The sequence below is a fragment of the Equus asinus genome, chromosome 8 (genome assembly GCF_041296235.1).
Source record: "Equus asinus isolate D_3611 breed Donkey chromosome 8, EquAss-T2T_v2, whole genome shotgun sequence".
Taxonomy (NCBI): domain Eukaryota; kingdom Metazoa; phylum Chordata; class Mammalia; order Perissodactyla; family Equidae; genus Equus; species Equus asinus.
The window spans coordinates 67,974,104-67,994,317 of NC_091797.1; the positions used below are offsets into that span (position 1 = coordinate 67,974,104).

The 20,214-nt window shown below is 36.4% G+C and overlaps 1 protein-coding gene across 14 annotated transcripts in view; it reads left to right on the forward strand.

Annotated features, from left to right (window-relative positions):
* The window catches only part of EXOC2 (exocyst complex component 2), a 203,072-nt gene that overhangs the window by 13,517 nt on the left and 169,341 nt on the right, over positions 1–20,214 (forward strand). The gene's annotated exons all lie outside the window — the stretch shown is intronic.

The following is a 20,214-nucleotide window of genomic DNA, read 5'->3' on the forward strand; positions in this document are numbered from 1 at the left end:
TCTAGCTTTTGATTTAAAGTGAGAGACATACAACCCTTCCTTTCAGTTGAACACTTAGAGGCCATGGTAGGATTATTAATTGGCTTAATTTCAATATTATTGTATCTCAGGGAGTAGAAAGGCCTAAGGAGTGGGATAGAGGTGGGGGAATGGCCAGCTGGTGGAGCAGTCAGAACATACACAATATTTATGGATTAAGTTCGCCATCTTATATGTGCATGGTTCATGGTGCCGCAAAACAATTACAATAGTAATTTCAAACATCACTCATCACAGATCAGCATAATGAATATAAATTAATGAAAAAAGTTTGAAATATTGCAAGAATTACCAAAATGTGACACAGACAGGAAGCGAGCAACTGCTGTTGGAAAAATGGTGCTGGTAGACTTCCTTGATGCAGGATTGCCATAGACCTTCAATTTGTAAAAAATGCAGTATCTGCAAAGTGCAGTAAAGCTAAGTGCATAAAACAAGGTATGCCTGTACTTAGTTATCCATTTAACCAAAGTGACAATAGAAGATTTTAAAAGCAAGTATAGAAGGTTACACAGAGCCAAAGTTAACTCTTTTATTATTAAGAAGACTAGGTTTACTTAGTAATCAAAAGCCTAATGAAGTGCAAAAACTTATTTTGATAAAACATAAAATCTTTGCTTTCCTTTCGTAATCTTTTATCAAGAGTGTACTAATAGTCTCAGGAAACTTTGTCCTTTAGTGAATAAAAGAAAATTAAATTCCAGTGTTACATAAGTACACTACTGATATTAAAGCTTAATTTTAAAACCCTTATAATAATTTAATTTTTGCCAGCCTGATTACACAAGGAAAAATTCTCTTTCTCTCTCTTTTTTGTGTACATTTAGTTCTTCACTTTTCTCCTTTCCACTCTGAAACAAAATGACTCTCATTTCTCTTAACAAAAATGCATCTTCATACTTGGATTTTAAATCTTTAAAAACTTTAATTTCTAGTGAAAAATAAAGAACTTCACAATTATGAACTATCTTTTATATTAGCATTCTGTGGCTTGGCAAATTTATAGATGCTTTCTAAAATTTCTAGAAACATATGCTTTTTTGTAGAATATTTCTCAGCATGGCATAAGACATGTTTACTACTACACTGAAATATTTTTAAGTCTCTCTGCAATGAGGAGCCAAAAGTTGCTAAACTTATGTTGAGTAATTAATATTTCACTATTTTATCTTATTTGGAAATGATCTAAATATTCAGCAAGTTTCACATCGTGTAATTTAACTTAGGAAAACTGAAGTTTCAAGTTACCAAAAAGTTTCTAGAAGCTATTTTAAAGTACACGTTCCATAAAATATAATTGTTGCTAAAAAGTTTATCAATCTGTATCCCAATTATATCTATCTAAATTTTTTCCTCCCAACAATTATGTTTAGATTATCCACAAAAACTTCATGAGACATTAAAGTCAGCCATCAGTTTAAGTTGTTTTTTGCTGATAAATTTTGTAGCAGAGATAACATGAATTTGGCTAGTAAACTCAGATAAAATAAAAGTAGTTTATTTGCATTATATTCAATGTTGATAACTTTAAAGATGCGTTTCCTTTAATTAAACCAGTGAACTTAAGCTATCTTTTATACCTAATATTTTCCCAGATCTTGTGAACTTGAAAAGCCTTTGAACTAGTTTCCGTATTTCTGAGAACTTTAAAATGCCCAGTCCTTACAAGTACTTGACCTTTAACCCAGTTAAATAGAGCTCTTTTATGAATTAATTCTGGCACTATCACCAAAGGCAGAGAATAACCACACACCTGCGAGGCATATGGGTAGACATACAGACAGACACAGACGGAAACAGAGACCTTATAGTTACACAGGTGTGTGGAGAAGATTTGTAAGATTTCTCATTAGCCTAATTTCTAAATTCCTTCTCTTTTTTTTTCCTTCTGATGAGGAACATTTGCATTTCAAAGAAAGGCTCTTCAGTCCTAGACAAGGTGGGGGTAGAACATTTACATCACAAAGGCACAGGGAAGGTATCCAAGTTTTCTCTCACTTGGAATTTTGGAGGCACTTTGAGACAAGACAGTTCTGTTTCTAAGGCCCCAGTATCTCCAGGTATTCTGAGATGAAGAGGTGAGGTTTGGGGGATTAGCAAAAAGGGCAGGTAAACTTTGAACTTCTAGAGCCACACCTTTGGTTCTGTAAAAACTACATTTGTAAAACAAAGACAGCCAGTTTTAGTTCCTTAAAGAATTGGGTTGTAGCTTTTGTTTTAGGTACCTTTTATCTTTTCAATTTTTCATTAGCCTTTTGCAATGAATCCTTCAATGAAGATATTTTGGAATCTTGAACCTTTGTGAGTTTCTCCATGCTAATTTAAATATGCATCCCCTTCTGTTTGATTTGGGAGCCCTTGCTTTTAAGTGCACCTTTTAAATGATCTTTCTATTTGGAACATACCCCTTAAAGTTTTCCCGTCTTGCTAGATATCTGCAGCTTCCGAGACTACAGTTCTTAAACATCAAGTGAACAGTTGAGTCAAAAGGTGGCATACTCAACTCTTTGGATGTAACAGATCCCATTTCTTTTAGTTAGCCTTTATCTGTACAAAACAAGGTAAACAAACACGTACACTTTAATAGATTAGCAGTGACCAAGATATGTTACTGTGTGCTGGCTGGGAGAAGGCCTGTGCACAGAACCAGAGATTCTCATGGAATCTGCGACTGGGGAGAGGATTGGACCAGCAGATTCCAAGGAATGGGGACTGCAGACTGATTCCAGACAAAATGGAGTACTGCAGCTGCCACCAGCAGTTCCCAGCATGGAATCTAGGGGCTGATTCCAAACAAATGGGGAGCTGCAGGCTAAACTGTCAGCAGCTCTCACTATGGAATCCAGGGACAGAGCTAAGGGCTGGGATTTTCCTCTATATTGGCAAAAACCAAGAGATGTTACTGCGTCCTCACATTGCAGTCTGAAAGGCGAGGGGCTTGCCTTTGGGCAGAACAATCTGCCAGCTCAGTTGGCTTCAAGGAGAATCCTCTGCCAGCTCAGTTGGGCTCTGAGCAGACTTGTCTTCCAGCTCAATCTGAGGTCTCCCATAAGGGAAAGTCAGTTAGATCGGGAGCTTGAATGCAAAGAGAATGGAGCTTGACCAGAAGAAACTTACCAACAGCCTTTGGAAACGGTCAAGAGAGACAGTAAACACAAAAGAGTTCGTGGGGCACCATGCCTGTGTTTCTCACCCCTGAATGCCATCAGAAGTTCGCTTTGGTCCTGCCACTGCCACCATATTTGTTAAAAAAACAAAAGTCATCCAAGTGCCTTTGAAGATCTGATTGGCTTTATTAAGCAATTAATTCATTGAATTGGGCAGGATCCCATCTAGCAACTGGAAGAGCACACTAAAGAGTTATACCAAATGGAAGGTTTTATAGAAAGAAGTGTGGGGCCCGGGGAACTAGTAGCAAAAGAAAAGATTATTTTTAGGCCTGACATCTTCTCTTTTGGAGGGAAGGGAATGGCAGGAGTTTTTATCATGTAGAATACCTCACTAGTGCAACTCAGGAAATTTCAGATTGACTGTTTAAAGGTCACGTTCCTGGGAAGGGCTAAAATTGTAATTAAGTCTTGGTTTTCTGTTGTGGGGCCCATTTTGGGCCTTCTGACTCCTAGTTAAGTGGCTTTTTTTTCTTTTTTTTTTTGCTGAGTTTGTGTCTTTCCCAGCTGAGCAAGTTGTTTTGCCTGGCTAAAGTGTGGTGCTAATGACATCAATGTTCTTTGCCCCATCTAAGTCAATTTGCTTCGTACTAATGAGAACTACTGATGGTGTCCTTAATGCCAGTCAGTTATCTCTCAGTGTATGTCCATGGCCACCCTGCAGAGTTGGGTTGAGGGGTCAGCTTGTCAGCATTTCTGAAAACTGTTCTTTTTTGGTGCCTTTTTCATGTATGAAGGACAGCAGTGTGTGTGTATGTGTGATTACAAGCACAGCCACGGGAGCCAAACTGCCTCGGTGTGAATCCTGCTCTTCCAGTTGCTGCTTATGGGATATTGGACAAAGTATGAATGGGGCAGCCTCATAAGGGAGTTGTGAAGATTAAGTTATTATATAGGAAGAACATAATCCCTCAGTAAACATAACATTATTAATTGATGTTTGCTTAATATCAAAAGCATGGCCTCATGCAAGTTGTTTGCTATCTCTAGGAATTACCTAACCCTCAGAGAGCCAGTTCCCTTCCTGGTTTGCCAGGCCCCAAGATGTCAAAGTATCATAAAATACAGAAAATAAAAAACATGATTAGTACAAGGACCAAGACCTTCTATCAAAGCTTCAGTTTTTAGTAGCAGAGTGGAAAAAAGATCAGTAGAGTAGTGATTCTTTTTACCGATGAGAAGAGACATAAATTTGACCTAGAAAAGAGTATGAGAGAAAGCATTCACGATATCTAACCTCCTCCCAATTACTTTTGAAGTTACTGCTGTGTTTTGGAAATATTTTTTCTTTACCATGATCCAGACTCATTTTCACTTTGAGCTTTTAGAAGTGTTCACAGTACACATTTTGTACAAGATAGTTTTTTTACAGGGTATGTGAACTCTTCTGAGGAAACATAGCCCAAATGCTAGCTAGCCGAAAGGATAAATAAAAGAAGAAATAAATAAATAGAAGTGATCACTTGGGAGTGATCTATTTAAGGCTAAACAAATTTCATATTTATTTTTATACAGAATTTTGTGAAGGAGAAGAAATAATTATGTCAGCAATCTTTAGCATTCATTTAGAACCACCTGTTCTTAATTATCATGACAGTAAAAAACTCATTTTGACCTTAGAGTTATCCTTATTTAGGTATAATGATTCAAATTTGGGTGATTGCATGTGAATTATGACCACTTTGGCATTTTTTGCTTAATTTCTAGTTTGGAGTTTGATAGTTCTGTTACTCTTTGAACCCAGCATAGCAATATAAAATTTGAGTAGAAGTCATTATAATTCTCAGTTTCCTATGTTTGGATGTAGTGGGTTTCAGGAAGCCACTCTTTTGAGCTTTTGTATATGTACTTTTTGGTCATTGTTTGACATCAACATCTGGAACCTAGAGGACCACCACAGATAGAGTGAAAACCTGTCACAATTAAAACTCCTCCCTCAGAGTCACTTTGTTCTTATTTTAGATAGGGCCAGGAAAGGGACAGTCCGAATAAACAGGGATTAGAGCCTGGGGATGTGGGATGATCAGTAGTCAAGGCTTCTTCCTGTGGCTGAGGTGTGAATAAATGGACATAACATCAAGGAAGATGGTGGTGATGAGGCTGGGAGCTTGAGGGGCAAGAGGAGTGGGAGTCTTCCCAGGGATATGCTGAGATCCAGGCCTCATTTTCATTCTTCCAAGGTGATGCAGAGGCTGTGGAGGTCTTATACCGAGCACCCAGCTCTCCTCCATTCTAATCCCTGGAGCAGTCGTCCTCAACTAGGGGGTGACACTCTCTCCTTCCCTGGGGACATTTGACATGGGGTGGAGATACATTTTGATCATCACAATTGGGGGTGTGCTATTGGCATCTAGTGGGTAGGGGCCAAATGCACTGTTCAACATTGTGCAACACACAGGATATCTCTCATTACAAAGAATGACCCTGTCGAAACTGTGATTATGCTGCAGTTGAGAAATCCTGCCTGCAGGATCACAAGAAGCTCTGGGTTCTTTCTAACTTGACAGAGGTGTGGAGGGCAGCTAGGACACATGGAGCTCCCTCATCACTCCTATCTTGGCGGAATGCTCAAGAACTGAAGTGAACAAAAGCTAGCATAGGAGTAGAGTTGGAGAGAGTGATGGTTGTCCAGGAGCAGCACAACAGATTAGAAGCAACAAGTTGGAAGGAGAGGAAATAGATTGTCAGAGACTGGCACCCTGATTTTAAGTATCAGTAAGAGTCTGATATCAATTGAGATGACTATAAAAAGGAAGCTCATAAAACACTGCAGACTGAAGCAATAACCTAGAAACGTGTACAGAACAGTCAATTATGATATGGCTGTGAATGATTTTTTTTAAGTTAAATTATGTTCCATATACTATTGTAAGGTAAATGCAATTTAGAAAGATTCCTGCAAAAATAGTTAAAATAGTTAAAAAATAGATATGTATGTATAATTTTAAAGTATAAGCTTACCCTATTTGGAAATTTGCCCTATTATAAATATCTCATTGTTAATGGCGTCTAAAAAATGAGGCCTTGCTGTATTATGTTGTACCTTTGCAAACTCAGCTCAAGAACTGTACTACTAAGGAAAGTTCCTGCCACTTCTCACCCCAAGGATTCTGTGGGTCTAAGAAATATAAATCTTTCTCATTTCTAGCCACTTTAAAAATTGCATTTTACAGTTCTGAATACATAAATGTATGATAATACACTGCTGTGTTGGCCACAGCCTTATGATGTGTTGAGGCTAAGGTGGTACTGATTTAGTGGAAAACTAACCAATAAAACTAAAAAGATAGTTGTTTTATATTGTTATCAGTTGATTTTTTTTGGTAAATGTGAATTTAAAATGGAGAGTGCAGGGCTCCAGCCCCGTGGCTGAGTGGTTAAATTCGCATGCTCTGCTTCAGGGGCCTGGGGTTCACCAGTTCAGATTCTGGGCATGGACCTACACACTACTCAACAAGCCACGCTGTGGCAGCATCCTACATAGAAGAACTAGAATGACTTACAGCTAGGATATACGACTATGCACTGGGGCCTAGGGGAGAAAAAAAAGAGGAAGATTGGCAACAGACGTTAGGTGTTAAAAAAAAAAAGTGCACAAATTTCTTAATTTTATCTTATTAAATGTATATCCCATTAAAATAGGTCTTTTAGATCTCTCTTTATATATATCAAAGCTTTGAGTAAATTTTAACAGTTTACTTCTTTAATTTTGTGTTAATACAATTTAGAAATGTAAATATTAAAAACCAATCTCTTGCAATTTATGGTCCAGCATGTGATGAGCTTGCAGGTCATCACTCCTGTCCTTAGAGTAAGAAAAATGTTGAACAAATTGAAAATTAAGAACTCTTCTTTTATCCTTTGGAGAAAGGAGGTCAGAGCAAACTGCTTCCCCCCTGAATTGGAAAGACATACAGACAGATACAGAGAATCACAACTTAACCAGAGTGGAAATCTCTGTGGGAACCAGTACTGCATTGCTTTAATCAATACATTATGTCCAGCTTTCAACAAAACATTACAAGGTGTACTAAAAGACAAAAAACAGTTTGGAAAAACAGAGCAAGCATAAGAAGCAGACTCAGGTATGGCAGGGATGTTGGAATTATCAAACCAGGAATTTAAAACAGCTATGATTAATATGGTAAGGGTTCTAATCAAAAGGTGGTAACATGCAAGAACAGATGAGTAATACAAGCAGAGAGAGAAAAACTTTAAGAAAGACTCAAACGAAAATGGTAGAAATAAAAAACACCGTAACAGAAATGAAGACTCCCTTGGATGTGTTCATCAGTAGATCGGATATGGCTGAGGAGAGAATCAGTGAGCTTGAAGAAAAGCCAGTACCTGAAATGCAAAGAGAAAAACCACTGAAGAAAATTGAACAGAATATCCAGGAACTGTGGGACAAATAAAAAGGTGTAACACACATAATGGAAATACCAGAAGGAGAAGAAAGAGAGAAAAGAACAGGAAATATTTGAAGTAGTAATGGCCAAGAAGTTTCCAAAATTAATGGTAGACACTAAACCACAGATCCAGCAAACTCAGAACAGTAAGTGGACAAATACCAAAAAATCTGCACTGAGACATATATTCAAACTGCAGAAAAATCAGAGACAGAGAAAATCTTGAAGGAAGCCATAGGGAAGAAAACACCTTACCTATAGAGGGACAAGGATGAAAATTGCATCATAACTTCTCTTCAGAAACCATGCAAGCAAGCAAACCATTAACCTAGAATTCTATATGCAGTGAAATTATCCTTCAGAAGGAAGAGAAGTAAGGACTTCCTCAGAAAAACAAAAATTGAGGGAATTTTTTGCCAGTAGATCTACCTTAAATATTAAAAGAAGTTTTTCAGAGAGAAGAGAAATGATATAGATTAGAAACTTGGATCTACAGAAACAAAGAATGTTAGAAGAGGAATAACTGAAGGGGCTTCTTAGTTTTCTCCCATGAGGCAGTGGGGTCATGTCCAGCATTTGGACTCCCATCCGTGCTGAATAATACAGACACAGAGCATGATGGATCGCTGGCTTGAAAGGGAAAGGGTAGAGGACTTGCTTTCTTGTCCCACAGTTGCAGCATCTACATTTGAAATACCTGTGGACATTGTGGGTTCTCTGGCTCATGGAAGGGAGGATCGACTCCAAAGACCTTAGGCAAAACTGTAAATAAGAAATGAAAATATGATGACAGCCATCTTCCTCTCAGCTTTAGCGATGTTAATAATGTACCTTGTCTTTTCTTATTCAACAGAATATTTTCTTATAGTATTGTATTGCCAGTTAAATTATGGCATCACGTTGAGGCCAATCATTCAGAGATTAAAGAGAAAGGAATTATTTTAAGTGTAGACAGTATGAGCTTTTTAAAAGTCAAAATTATTATGGCTTTTCAAACTTAAAATGAAAAAGCCACTGAAGCATCCTATAAGTTTTAATTTCTAATAAAGTAATTATTGATTGCTATAGTGCACATAAACAAAAATCCCATTGGGGCCCCCTCCTTTTTTTCTTAAAAGTGTTCTTGAGACTAAAAGGTGAGGAAACCACGTGGATTACCCCCTACTGTGATTGTTCATTTCTTGCTATGACCTCGTGTGGAACCAGTGTTAGGGGATTCCATTAGTACAAGTCTCTGGCTGAGCCTAGGTTTTGTTCCTTTTAACCCAGGAAGCTGATTTTTGGTGACCTGAGGGACTTTGACCGTAGTTAACTTTTTCCCTTTTTGGCTTTTTGTCTGTTTTGTTTGTTATATATTTTTTTCCTCTACTCTTTTTCTTTCTTTCTTTTACTTTTTCTCAGTTTTTCTTTGTTCTTATTCAGTGTACAGTGTTGGGGACAGGGTGGAGGACAGGGTGGGGGAGATGACTCTGGGGGATAATGTTGGGGACGGTAGTGGGCTGTGGGGGATGTGGTGGGTGAGTCTCCATTTGCCCTGTGCAAGAGGGCCTGTCTGTGAAAATGACTTGAAGCAAGGGCTGAGAATTTTCCAAAATTAATAATAGACAACAAACCACAGATCCAACAAGCTTAGCGAATACCAAGCAGGATCAGTACTAAAAAATCGACGTCTAGTCATTTTATATTTAAACTACGGAAAATCAAAACTAAAGTGAAAATCTTGAAGTAAGCCAGAGGAGAAAACACCTTACCCATGTGGGATCAAGGATAAGAATTATATTGGATTTCTTTTTAGTAACCCTGCAGGCAAGAAAAGAGTGGAATAAGAAAAGAGTGAAATAAAGTGCTGAAAGAAGAAAAATCAACATAGAATTCTGTGTACAAGTAAAATTATTTTTCAAAAGTGAATAAAAAATACTTTCTCATACAAAAATTGCAGGAATTTGTCTCCCAGTAGGCTGCCTTGCAAGACATTAAAAGAAATTCTTCAGAAAGAAATGATATAGATCAGAAACTCAGTCTACCTAAAGGAGCATTAGAGAAGAATAAATGAAGATTAAAATACAATTTTTCTTACCTTTAATTGATCTAACAGATAATAGTTTGTTTAAAATAGTAACAGCAATGAAGTGTTTGGTGATTATACCTTATAGGTAATTAAAATGAATGATAGCAGTGTTATAAAGGATGGGAAGGAGAAATCGGGAATAATCTGTTACAAAGTACTTCCACAACCTATGAAGCGCTATAATCTTATTTGAAAGTCAACTTGGATTAGTTGTACATGTGTAATGCAAACTCTAGGGAAACCATTGAAAAAAGTTTAAGAAGTATGATTGATATCCTAAGAGAGGAGAAAAAAGGGATTTTTAAGGTAGTGAACTATTGTATATGATCCTGTAATGGTGAATACGTGTATTTACGCATTTGTCAAAACTCGTAGAATGTACAACACAAGGAGTGAACCCTAATGCAAACTGTGGAATTTAGTTAATAATGTATCCGTATTGGCTTATCATTTGTAACAAATGTACCACACTAATGCGAAATGTTAATAATAGACGAAACTGTTTGTGGGGGTGGAAAAGGGGTATATGGGAATTCTCTGTACTTTACATGCAATTTTTCTGCAAACCTAAAACTATTAAAAAAATAATCTGTTAAGAAAAAAACTTGTAAAGTGCTTACAAAAAAAGCAGAGCACCAAATCTCTCAATTCTGTGCAATGCCACTGATTTAATAGATGTTAATTTCTGAAAGGGATGCTGAAACAACTTTTGAAATTCTTATTGTGAACATAAGTAATATTTGGAAGATTTATTCAGTTTTGCATCAAAATGGCTTCCAGAATGAAGATGCCATCATACATGCCAATGGTTTTGATTTTCTTTCTTGGTTTCTATGTTCCAGTCACTAGGATGAAAATACTAGTGCTAGAAACAAGAGAGGAGCCTTACTGTTTATCTGGAAATTCAAGGAGTTTCAGCTGAAAATGTTTCAGGTTAGAATGGTGTTGGGAGAGAAGGATACTGATTTGTTCTTGGGCACTCTTTTTCTGAAAGGGCAAGACAGTAAATACTTTAGGCTTTTTTGGCCATAATTGTTGCAACTACTCACTTGTGGTGTTGTAGTGAGAAAGGAGCCGTAGACAACATGGAAATAAATTCACGTAGCTGTGTTCCGCTAGAACTTTCTTTACAAAAACAGATGGCAGACTGTATTTCTCAATTGCTGTAGTTTGCTGACTCCTGATCTAAAATATTCACCCAGGAAGCTCATGGAATAGCTAAATGAAGGAATTCCACAGAAGAAACCTTAATAAATTCCCCAAATTAGGACACTTATGGATCACATTCTCTGACCAAAACAAGTCAACAGGGATAAGGATGAAACACATAAAAGCTAGAATTTTAACTTAAAAAGTTCAACAGTGAACTGTTAACTGTGGAATAATTTAAAGCTTTCTAAAGTTAATCTTGGGTCAAAGAAGAAATCAAAATTGCATCAGATCTTTTTAAGAACAATGAGACCGTTGCATATAAAAATGGGTGGTATATGACCCAAGCTACAAGTAGGAAAAATAGTGGCTTTAAATGTTACTATTAAATATAAGGAAGACTGAAACAAATGAACTAAGCCTTCAGTTCAGACGGATAGAAAAAGAACAGCAGAATAAAATGCAAGGAAGAGGAATTAATAAATACTGAAGCTGCAAGTGATGAGTTAGGTAACACCTCTCCTGAAAAAAGAAGATGGAATTTACCGTTTACATCAAGGACTGTTACTATAAGATGGTTAAAACAGAAAGCATTGACGGGTCTAACCATGAAAAAAAGAGAGACTTACAAATACTCAGGACAATGAAAAAGGTGAGGAAACTACAGCAATGAAAGAAAGTAGTAGTATACTAAATTTCAAAATCAGAATGAAATATTAACTTTCTGAGAAATACGCTAAAATTCTCTTTATAAGTTTTATAAATATGGTCCCGTAACCATGAAGGGAATTCTCAAATAAACGTAATAAGGCACTAGAAATGTATGGTTTTACAAGCCAGTGAGGGAAACCTACAAGGAACAGAATATTCCTATATTCTTTACACAACTATAAAATGACAAGTATGGAAAACTTCACATTCTTTCTAGGCCAGCATAGCACTCTGGATACAGTAAATGCTCAATAATATAATAATTATAACTGCTGAATGCTTCTTGATACTACAACAGACAATAAAAGAAGTACAAGAGAAGATAATTTCTGACTTACTGTAAGTAAGATTTAAGATCTAGAATTCCTAAATAAAGTATTAGCAAATCAAATCTAGGAATGTTTAAAGGACTAATAAAATGGAACCATGTGATGTTTATTCCTAGAATATAGATTAATTCATTGATAAGAAATTTATTGTTCCAATTCACTATATTAATAGGTAAAATTTATCTTGTTGCTGAGAAGATATTTGATAAAATTCGATATCCATTTTTAATTTTAAAAATAGACTTTGAATGAACTAAAGATAGAAAGATACTTTCTGTAACGTGATAAAGTATTAGCTACCTAACATCAATAGCAAACGTACTTAGTGGTGAAATGCTAGAGCATGCAATAATTGAAAATTAGCTCTTAAGGGAACAAAACATCTTAATGTTTATGTATAAAGTACAGATCTACATATAGTATATGATACAAATATACAGCATATTTATGATATTAAAATTTACTGGGACAGTTAGGAAAAAAAGACCTAAAAATGTTCCTCACAGGGGTAATAATGAAAAACAGGTTGAGAAACACTGCTCTAGAGGATTGCCTGTAACAGTTAAAAAAAGACAAAGAGCTTGCTAATACCATTGCTACTCCACATTGTTTTGGAAATTATAGAAAATGCAATAAGACAATTAAAATAAGTGACACATAGGGGCTGGCCTAGTCACGTAGTGGTTAAGTTCACGTGCTCCACCTTGGTAGCCCAGGCTTCACGAGTTTGGATCCTGGCTGTGGGCCTACATGCTGCTCATCAAGCCGTGCTGTGGCGGCATCCCACATATAAAATAGAGGAAGATGGGAATGGGTGTTAGCTCAGGGACAACCTTCTTCAAGCAGAGAGGAAGATTGGTAACAGATCTTAGCTCAGGGCCAATATTCCTCACCAAAAAAATAATAAGTGACGTAAGTATTAAAGAGTAAAAACCAAAATTTTTGTTGTATTTGAAGATAGTAAGATTTTCTACAGAGAAAACATAAAAGATCATTTGAAAAATGATTTCAGTTGAGGGAGACTTAGTAAGTTGACTGGCTTCAAGATAAATTATGTGAGCTTACCCTGGGAACAGAGTTGAACAGTTTATTGACAGTCATAAAAAAAAGATTTGTATAAGTGGGAAGATTCAATGTTGTAGATATTTTGAATGTCCTGAAATTATCTAGAAATTCTGTGTAATTGATACATGTGTTCATTTAACAAATATGTGTTGAGCATCAGTTATGTGCCAGATACAGTTCTAAATCCTGGGTATATAGCAGTGTATGAAACAGACAAAACGTCTTCTCTTGGAACTTACATTCTAGTCAGTAGAAACAAAGAAGTGTAAATCTAGTATGCTGGAGTGGTGGTGATAATTCTCGTCAGAATTCTTGTAGGATGGTTTTTAGAATCTGACAACATATTTTAAAGTTCATCTAGACCAATACCTGTGAGAGAGTGACTGAGAGAACTTGTTAAAGATTAATTGTTCTATCAGATATTTAATTATAATACAGAAATTAAATCATTATGTTATAGGTGCAAAATAGATCAGTGAAACAAAATATAGAGGGTCCAGAAAGACTTAAAATGAGAATTTTTGTCTGTGATAAAAGTGGTATTGCAAATCAGTGGAGGAAACCGTGGATTGTTCAATGAAATGGTATTGTGGGCAACTAGCTATTCAGTACTTCAGAATAGATTCCAAATGAACTAAGTAATTAAACAGATAGCATCAAAGTATCAGAAACATGACTTTGAAAGCATGACTCTAGATGTAGCAAAGTAAAGGTCAATAGGTTTCACTTTAAAATACTCAAAATTTCCGAAGGGCAAAGAGCACCATAAACAACGTGAAAAAAACCCTGATAAACTGGGGAAGATACTGCCAGCGTATATAATGGACAGAAGGCTAATGTTCTTACTAGAGATCTTAAAATCAAGGAAAGTAAGCTTAATACGAAGAAGCAAAGGTCATGAAAATGGAATTCACACACAATGCAAGTTGAAACCATTTTATTTTGCCTATCAGATTGCTACAGACTAAACAGATTGCTAACACCCAGTGTTGCTGTTGGAAGGATGTGTTGATAAAGCTTTTCTGCAGGCCCGTTTGGTAATACACGTTAGGATCTTAAATGTACGTCCGTTAACCAGCAGTTCCTCTTTGTAATGTAAGGAAATAATTGGGTGAATGTGTGAAATGTTTTGTAAAAAAAGTTCATTGTATTGTGTTCATAACAGCAAAAAATTGGAAATCATCTAAATATCATTTTGATTATACATCCATACAGTGGAATACTAAGCACCCTGAAAATGATGTAGATTTGTACTTATCAACGTGGAAAGATGTTGTGGTATAGTTTATGTGTAAAATTATACAGCGTATGTGTAAAAATCAGGTTGCAAAATGTATGCCTAGCATGCTACAGTTTTATGAACACATGTAACTATCTCTACATGTATGCCCTGATTGATGACAGTATTAGTGTATATATCCACAAGGTGAAAAGTGGTTATTTGAGTGATGATTTTTATTTTCGTATACCGTTTAGAATATTCAGAAGTTTCTGCGATGGGGTGCCCATCCCTTTTACAATCAGAGTGGAAACAGTGAGTTCTTCAAGGGAGGAGGTGGAGGGAAGATGACGATGGGACTGGAGCCCGCGGTTTTAGGGGCGCCAGGTCAGCAGCCCTCCGTGGCCCTTGAGGGGCCTGCGTGCGGGCGCAACCCGAGTGCTGCACGTGAGTCCCTCTCGGCGGCGCTGTGCCGCAGCTTTCGCGGCCTCGCCGTCTGTCCCGGAGGCTGCCGGGGCGGGGCCGCGTGCGGGCGCGGTGGGGGGGCCCTCAGGCCGCTGGGCGGGGTTGCGGCTCGCCCCCTTGCGGAGCCTGCCTTTGCTCAGAGCCTCAGTTGCAGTCGCGGGGGCCGGGAGCGGGTGCTGGCCGCGCGGGGTGCCGGGCTCCATGGTCGCACTGTTGGGTAGTTCGTTTTTACGTTTGTTAGTTGTCAGTTAATTTCATGCTTTTTAAGATGCCAACAAGGAAAAGATTTTCTGCCTCAGCTTTTCTCTTCGGAAAAATAGGATTGTAACAAAATGAATAAAAATAATGGAATCAGTATTTTATTATAAATTGCTATTGTGCAAAATGGGAACTTCATCGTTTTAAAACAAGTTAACATTTTCTGAAGGATTTTTGTTAATTTAGAGAGCTGGGTATGATATCTGAAAGAGATGTTATTTGGCATTTGTGTGTTACATAGTCTTTGTTAAGCTGTTTTGTCAAACTGCGCGTTAGTGTTTATTCATGGCCTTTGATTTATCTACAAAGTTAGGATTGGTTATAAGGTTCACTACAAATGCATCTTATTCACACAAGGATTCAAGGAAATAGTCAAGTTTATGTGGACCGAGATGTTTCTTATCAAAATCAAGTTTCCATTTTTTTCCCCTCTAGTATTCCATTTAGAAAACAATTTTTTTTTTAAAATCGGCACGTGAGCTAACATCTTTTGCCAGTCTTTTCTTTTTTTCCTTCTTCTCCCCCCCAGCGCTCCCAGTGCACAGTTGTACATTCTAGCTGTGGGTCCCTCTGGCTGTGCTGTGTGGGATGCGCCCTCAGCGTGGCCTGAGGAGCGGGGTGTAGGTCGGCGCCAGGATCCGAACCAGTGAACCCTGGGCGCGAAGCGGAGCACGAACTTAACCGCTTGGCTGGTGGGCGGCCACTATAAAGTAATTCTTAATGCTTCATTATTGTGGGAAGAGGAAGGAGGGGTTAAAGGGCTGGTTCAGTGGTTAAGATCATGTGCAGAAGGGAGCTTCATATTCTTTCATACTAAATTGCAGTTTCTTAAAGGCTGTCAACTTAATGGCTTGTCTTAGTGTATAAGCCGTTTTTGCAGACTCAGTAAATTCCTGTGATTACATTTTCATCCTTAATGAATAGTTTCCTGCTAGATTTGGTGATAAAATACTTAAATTTGTTATTTTGTTTTGTTTTGCTGATTTCTGAATTCTATTCATGGTGTTGTGGAAAAAACGCAGAAACATGAGACCTTGGCAAGTCGCTTGAACTCTGGTTCCTTAAGAGCTCTTGCAGTTTCAACAGATTCTCGTTCAATAGTCTGAGGTTTATAATATAGAAGATTAAACAGTTGTTTTCAAAAGTATTTCAAAAGTAGTATCTTAAAATTATTAATTCATAACCATTTTGGAGTTGTAGTTTAAGCTTTGTGAAGCTATTTACTTTTTAGTTTCTGAGTTATACGCAATTGCTGGGTGAATATTTTCAAAGCTGTTTGTGAAGATTTTTTTTAAAAAGCTATTTTTAACGTTTTTAAAATTGCCTCCCCTCATCAGCATTTTTGTAGACTTTGAATGCAAGGTGAAAACGCAATACAGATGCTTTAACACAGTGAGAAAATTACCAGGTCGGCAGATTTTTCTTTTTCTGTGCCATAATACAGAAATGACTTATGCTTATTTCTAGTATCTCTTCCAGATTTTTCTTTGGCTTATTAATTAAATAGTAGTTTTCAAGCTAAGGTAAAAATCTGTCTTTTTATCTGTTTGATCCCCTTCCTCTCCTTGCTTACCTCAGTCTCTCTCTCTGTTTCTCCTTCTCTCTATATTTAGCAAACCAGGTAAGTGAAAAAAAACCCCATGGTTTTTTTGGAATATAAATAATTGTGCATTTTAATCTATGGTAAATTGTTACAATGGTTTACTTTTAATAATTCATTAAAACATATCTGTAAAAGTTTTATAGCCTAGTCTTTACATTGTAACTTTTGAAAATGAGAGGGATAGTTTATTCTTCTCTTAACCTGCAGAGATATGTTGCTATTAAAGAAAAATCAGTAGGCCGTCTAATAGTCTACCTAACTAGTCTAAACATAAGGTCTTAAAAATTCAGAATCTTCTAATGATATAATAAAATATGTCTTATAGTAAATACCAAAATATTAAAATGAATAATATCATACTCTTATTATAGTTTAGTTTAATTGAGCAAAGCTAGGCAGTGCCAGTTTTCTGTGGTCTTATATTAGTAATTAAAAGCTTGGTCCTATAAGTAAGACTCTCCTAGAATCTAGAACAAAAGGGGCAAGGCAGAGATGATCTCATCCAGCCACCTTATTTATAGATGAGAAAACACTTTGAGAGGGAATAAATGTAACCAAGGGTTTTTAATCGTTAGTGCCAGAGCTTGGTTTAGAACCCAGGTCTCCAGACTATTCATGGATGTTAAGTTTTTCAGCTTGTTCTATCAAGTTTTAATTCAGAGACTTACAGTTTGGATATACTTTTGTTTATTAAAATAAATCTAGATTACCAGGTAGTGAATCTATTACTTGTCTAAAAAGATAAAATTTAAATGAAAAAAGTCCCAAACTTTTTTGAAGGGCATTGTCATATATTGTCCTTGTGTGAAGATGTCCTATGTGTTTTCAATTTATTTATTTGTCACAAAATGATAATTCTGTGGAAAACCTAGACTTCACATTAAAAAAATCAAGGCATCAAGTTTAGAAATTATTTCAGTTTATTTCATTTCTTTTTTTTAATGAAACACTACCAAGAAGCAAGAGAATACTTATGCCTGTATGTTTCACTCTGTCTACAGAAAATACATCATTGATGAAATGTATTAAAGTGCTTCCTTATATCCAGAAATGTGCATTTCTTTGTCCCACTCTATCATTTGCTGAAAACTATACTGGCTTATTCATGTAACAGACTTGTACTGTTTTTTTATTCTGCTACTAAAAAAAAGATCACTAATAAGTGTATGTTTATTCACTGAATACCATATATCAAAAGAAATCAGACAAATGTCTCTTAACTGGTTAATTTCTATAAAGGTCCTCCTAGTTTTATTTATCCCCATTCAGATCCAGGTAGTTAAAAAATGCTTGGAAAATTAACTTGAGTCTGGAGACATCAGAGTTATGATTCCTTTTGTAGCAAGCCTGTAACTCTGTTTGGTAACTGACAGCAAATAAATGTGCAGTATAGTTCTTAGGCTGAGAGCCAGTGTGTAGTAATTTGCAGCCTCTCTACGTGTACCTGTGCATGCAGGTGAAATTCCCAACGGGTACTTCAGTACTGTCGACTTTTGTCATTTGCCCATTTGTATTGTTTAATCCTTTGTTGATTATTAGTGTACTTGTTCAAGGATACTCCCTAATAAAAGTGGCTTATTCTCTATCTGTGGTAATTTTCCTTACGTAATAATAGCTACTTTACCTCTTGTCTCCATTGTTCCGCTTTCAAAAGATAAAATGAGCTTGTGGTGTGTACTTTTAGGGTAGGTTTATTTCTTACCTCTTTCCTGATCTTCCGTGGCTGTGTAATGTGAAGAATGTATATTGTTTTAATTAAACAAATGAGGTTTATGACAGGCAGAGACAGACTTTTGTTAACCTCTGTTCAGTGTATTTACATAATAAAGATCTTATGACAGATTTTCAAAAACTATTGTTTTATTGCATTTGGAAAATCTTTGAGGAAAATCTGTAGGCACTTAATGACAACTGTAGATGAGCCTTTTCCTTTAAAAATATTCTTGTTAGCGTGGCATGGGTTGTGAAATTGAAAATAACAACATTATCCATAATGCAGGATGCTTCCATTTGGAGGTATGTTGAAGAGACACTTGTCTTTCCCTACTTCATTCTACAAATAACTACCGAATGCATACTGTGTGGCAGGCACTGTTTTATGTACTGTGGACATTGCATTGTGCAGCAAATATTCTTATATTTCTAAATGAAACGGCTTGATGGTCTTCCTGAGATAATGGTTTGTCCACGTTTGGGGATGTGTAGGTGATGCTTCATGGAAAGGAGGTGCCGTTTAAGTTTTGCATATGAATCAATATAATGAACACTGGATTTTCAGCTGCCTTGACTCATATGTCTGGAAGAGAGCTGTACTCTTCAATCATAAGTAAGAAAATAGATAATACATTTTGATTCATGACTATCCATAGTGGCCCAGACATTACCTGTTTTTACCAGACATTACTTTGTTTTACTTGGGCAAACTTTGAGGATAACATAGTTAAGATTTTATGATCCTCTATAAATGCCCTCAAAATATATTTGGAGTATTGGGAGTAAATTAGAAATGCCCTGTCCTGCTTCATTTTGGTTGCTTTTCTTTGAGACCAGAAGTATTCTAGGTTTTTTCTGTTTCACACCAGGATGAGCCAGTATTCTAGTCACATAAGAAATAGTTAAGGTTCTTAGAATATGGGCTGTCAGATACACAGATGACCTCATAGGATGCAGGGTGGGCGTAAAGGAAAGAGTAATGTTAGACTCCAGTGAGTCAGGAAACCAAGGATCTGGTCTGTTTTGTAACTAATTAGATGTGTGACCTTGAAACAATAATTACCATCTCTGGGGTACAGTTTCTTCAGGTGACAGGTTAGACGTTAATTGGATCAAGCCTCTTGGCTTTGATTCTGTGAGATCCAGGTGTACCCTCCTGCTGACAATCAAAACTGCCATGTCAAGGGTAGCTGGCAGTGTGATCTTATTAATCATCCTTTCAATAATATTAATGTCAGTGGTAATTTCTTTACTTACAAAGTCTTGATCCTACTGTTTTTTCTGGAAATAAGAACTATAGAATATTTCGGTTTAAAGATTTGATTCTTTGTGTGAACTAGGCTGGATTCTGAAAGTAATCAGTTGAAGCCACATGCTTATCTATTTTATAGTCTAATACTGGGGATAGGGATTAATAATGTCAAGATAATTAAATCACACTCAGTGGTGGTCCAATTTTCCATGCCAGTTGAATGAAGTATTTTCCTTTGTCTAGAGTTCATTTGTAGACATTAATCAATGAGGCATGTTAAGTACTCATTCTTTCCTTTATATTTGTTTTCCCTGCAGTGTTATGGTATCTTTGGGGCAATATAATTTTCTGTTTATTAAAACAGTTGTTGGAACTTTGTGTTGAAATATGTCTTTGCTCTCTTGAAAGTTTTTATTAATATGTGTTACTTTACTAAATTTCGGGTTTATCAATTTATAATAGTTTTCAAGCACATTCTCAGAACACGCTTTTTACTCTTTTGTCCATATTTAGAGAGAGAGCAATATTATGCTCCCATTAAAAGAATACTTATTTCTGAAACGTCTATAATTTTATGTGTATTTAACTATTAAATCACCTAGTATGACTGTTATTTAATATCATCTTATTCATCGCTTGTTTGTGCATTTTGCTAATGTTAAATGTGAAAATAAATATTTATCTTTTGATTTTGACTAACAGGGGGCCTTATGTGTTAATTAGCAGGAGAATGTTAATTTGATGTAGTTTTGCTTTATTTTAAAATA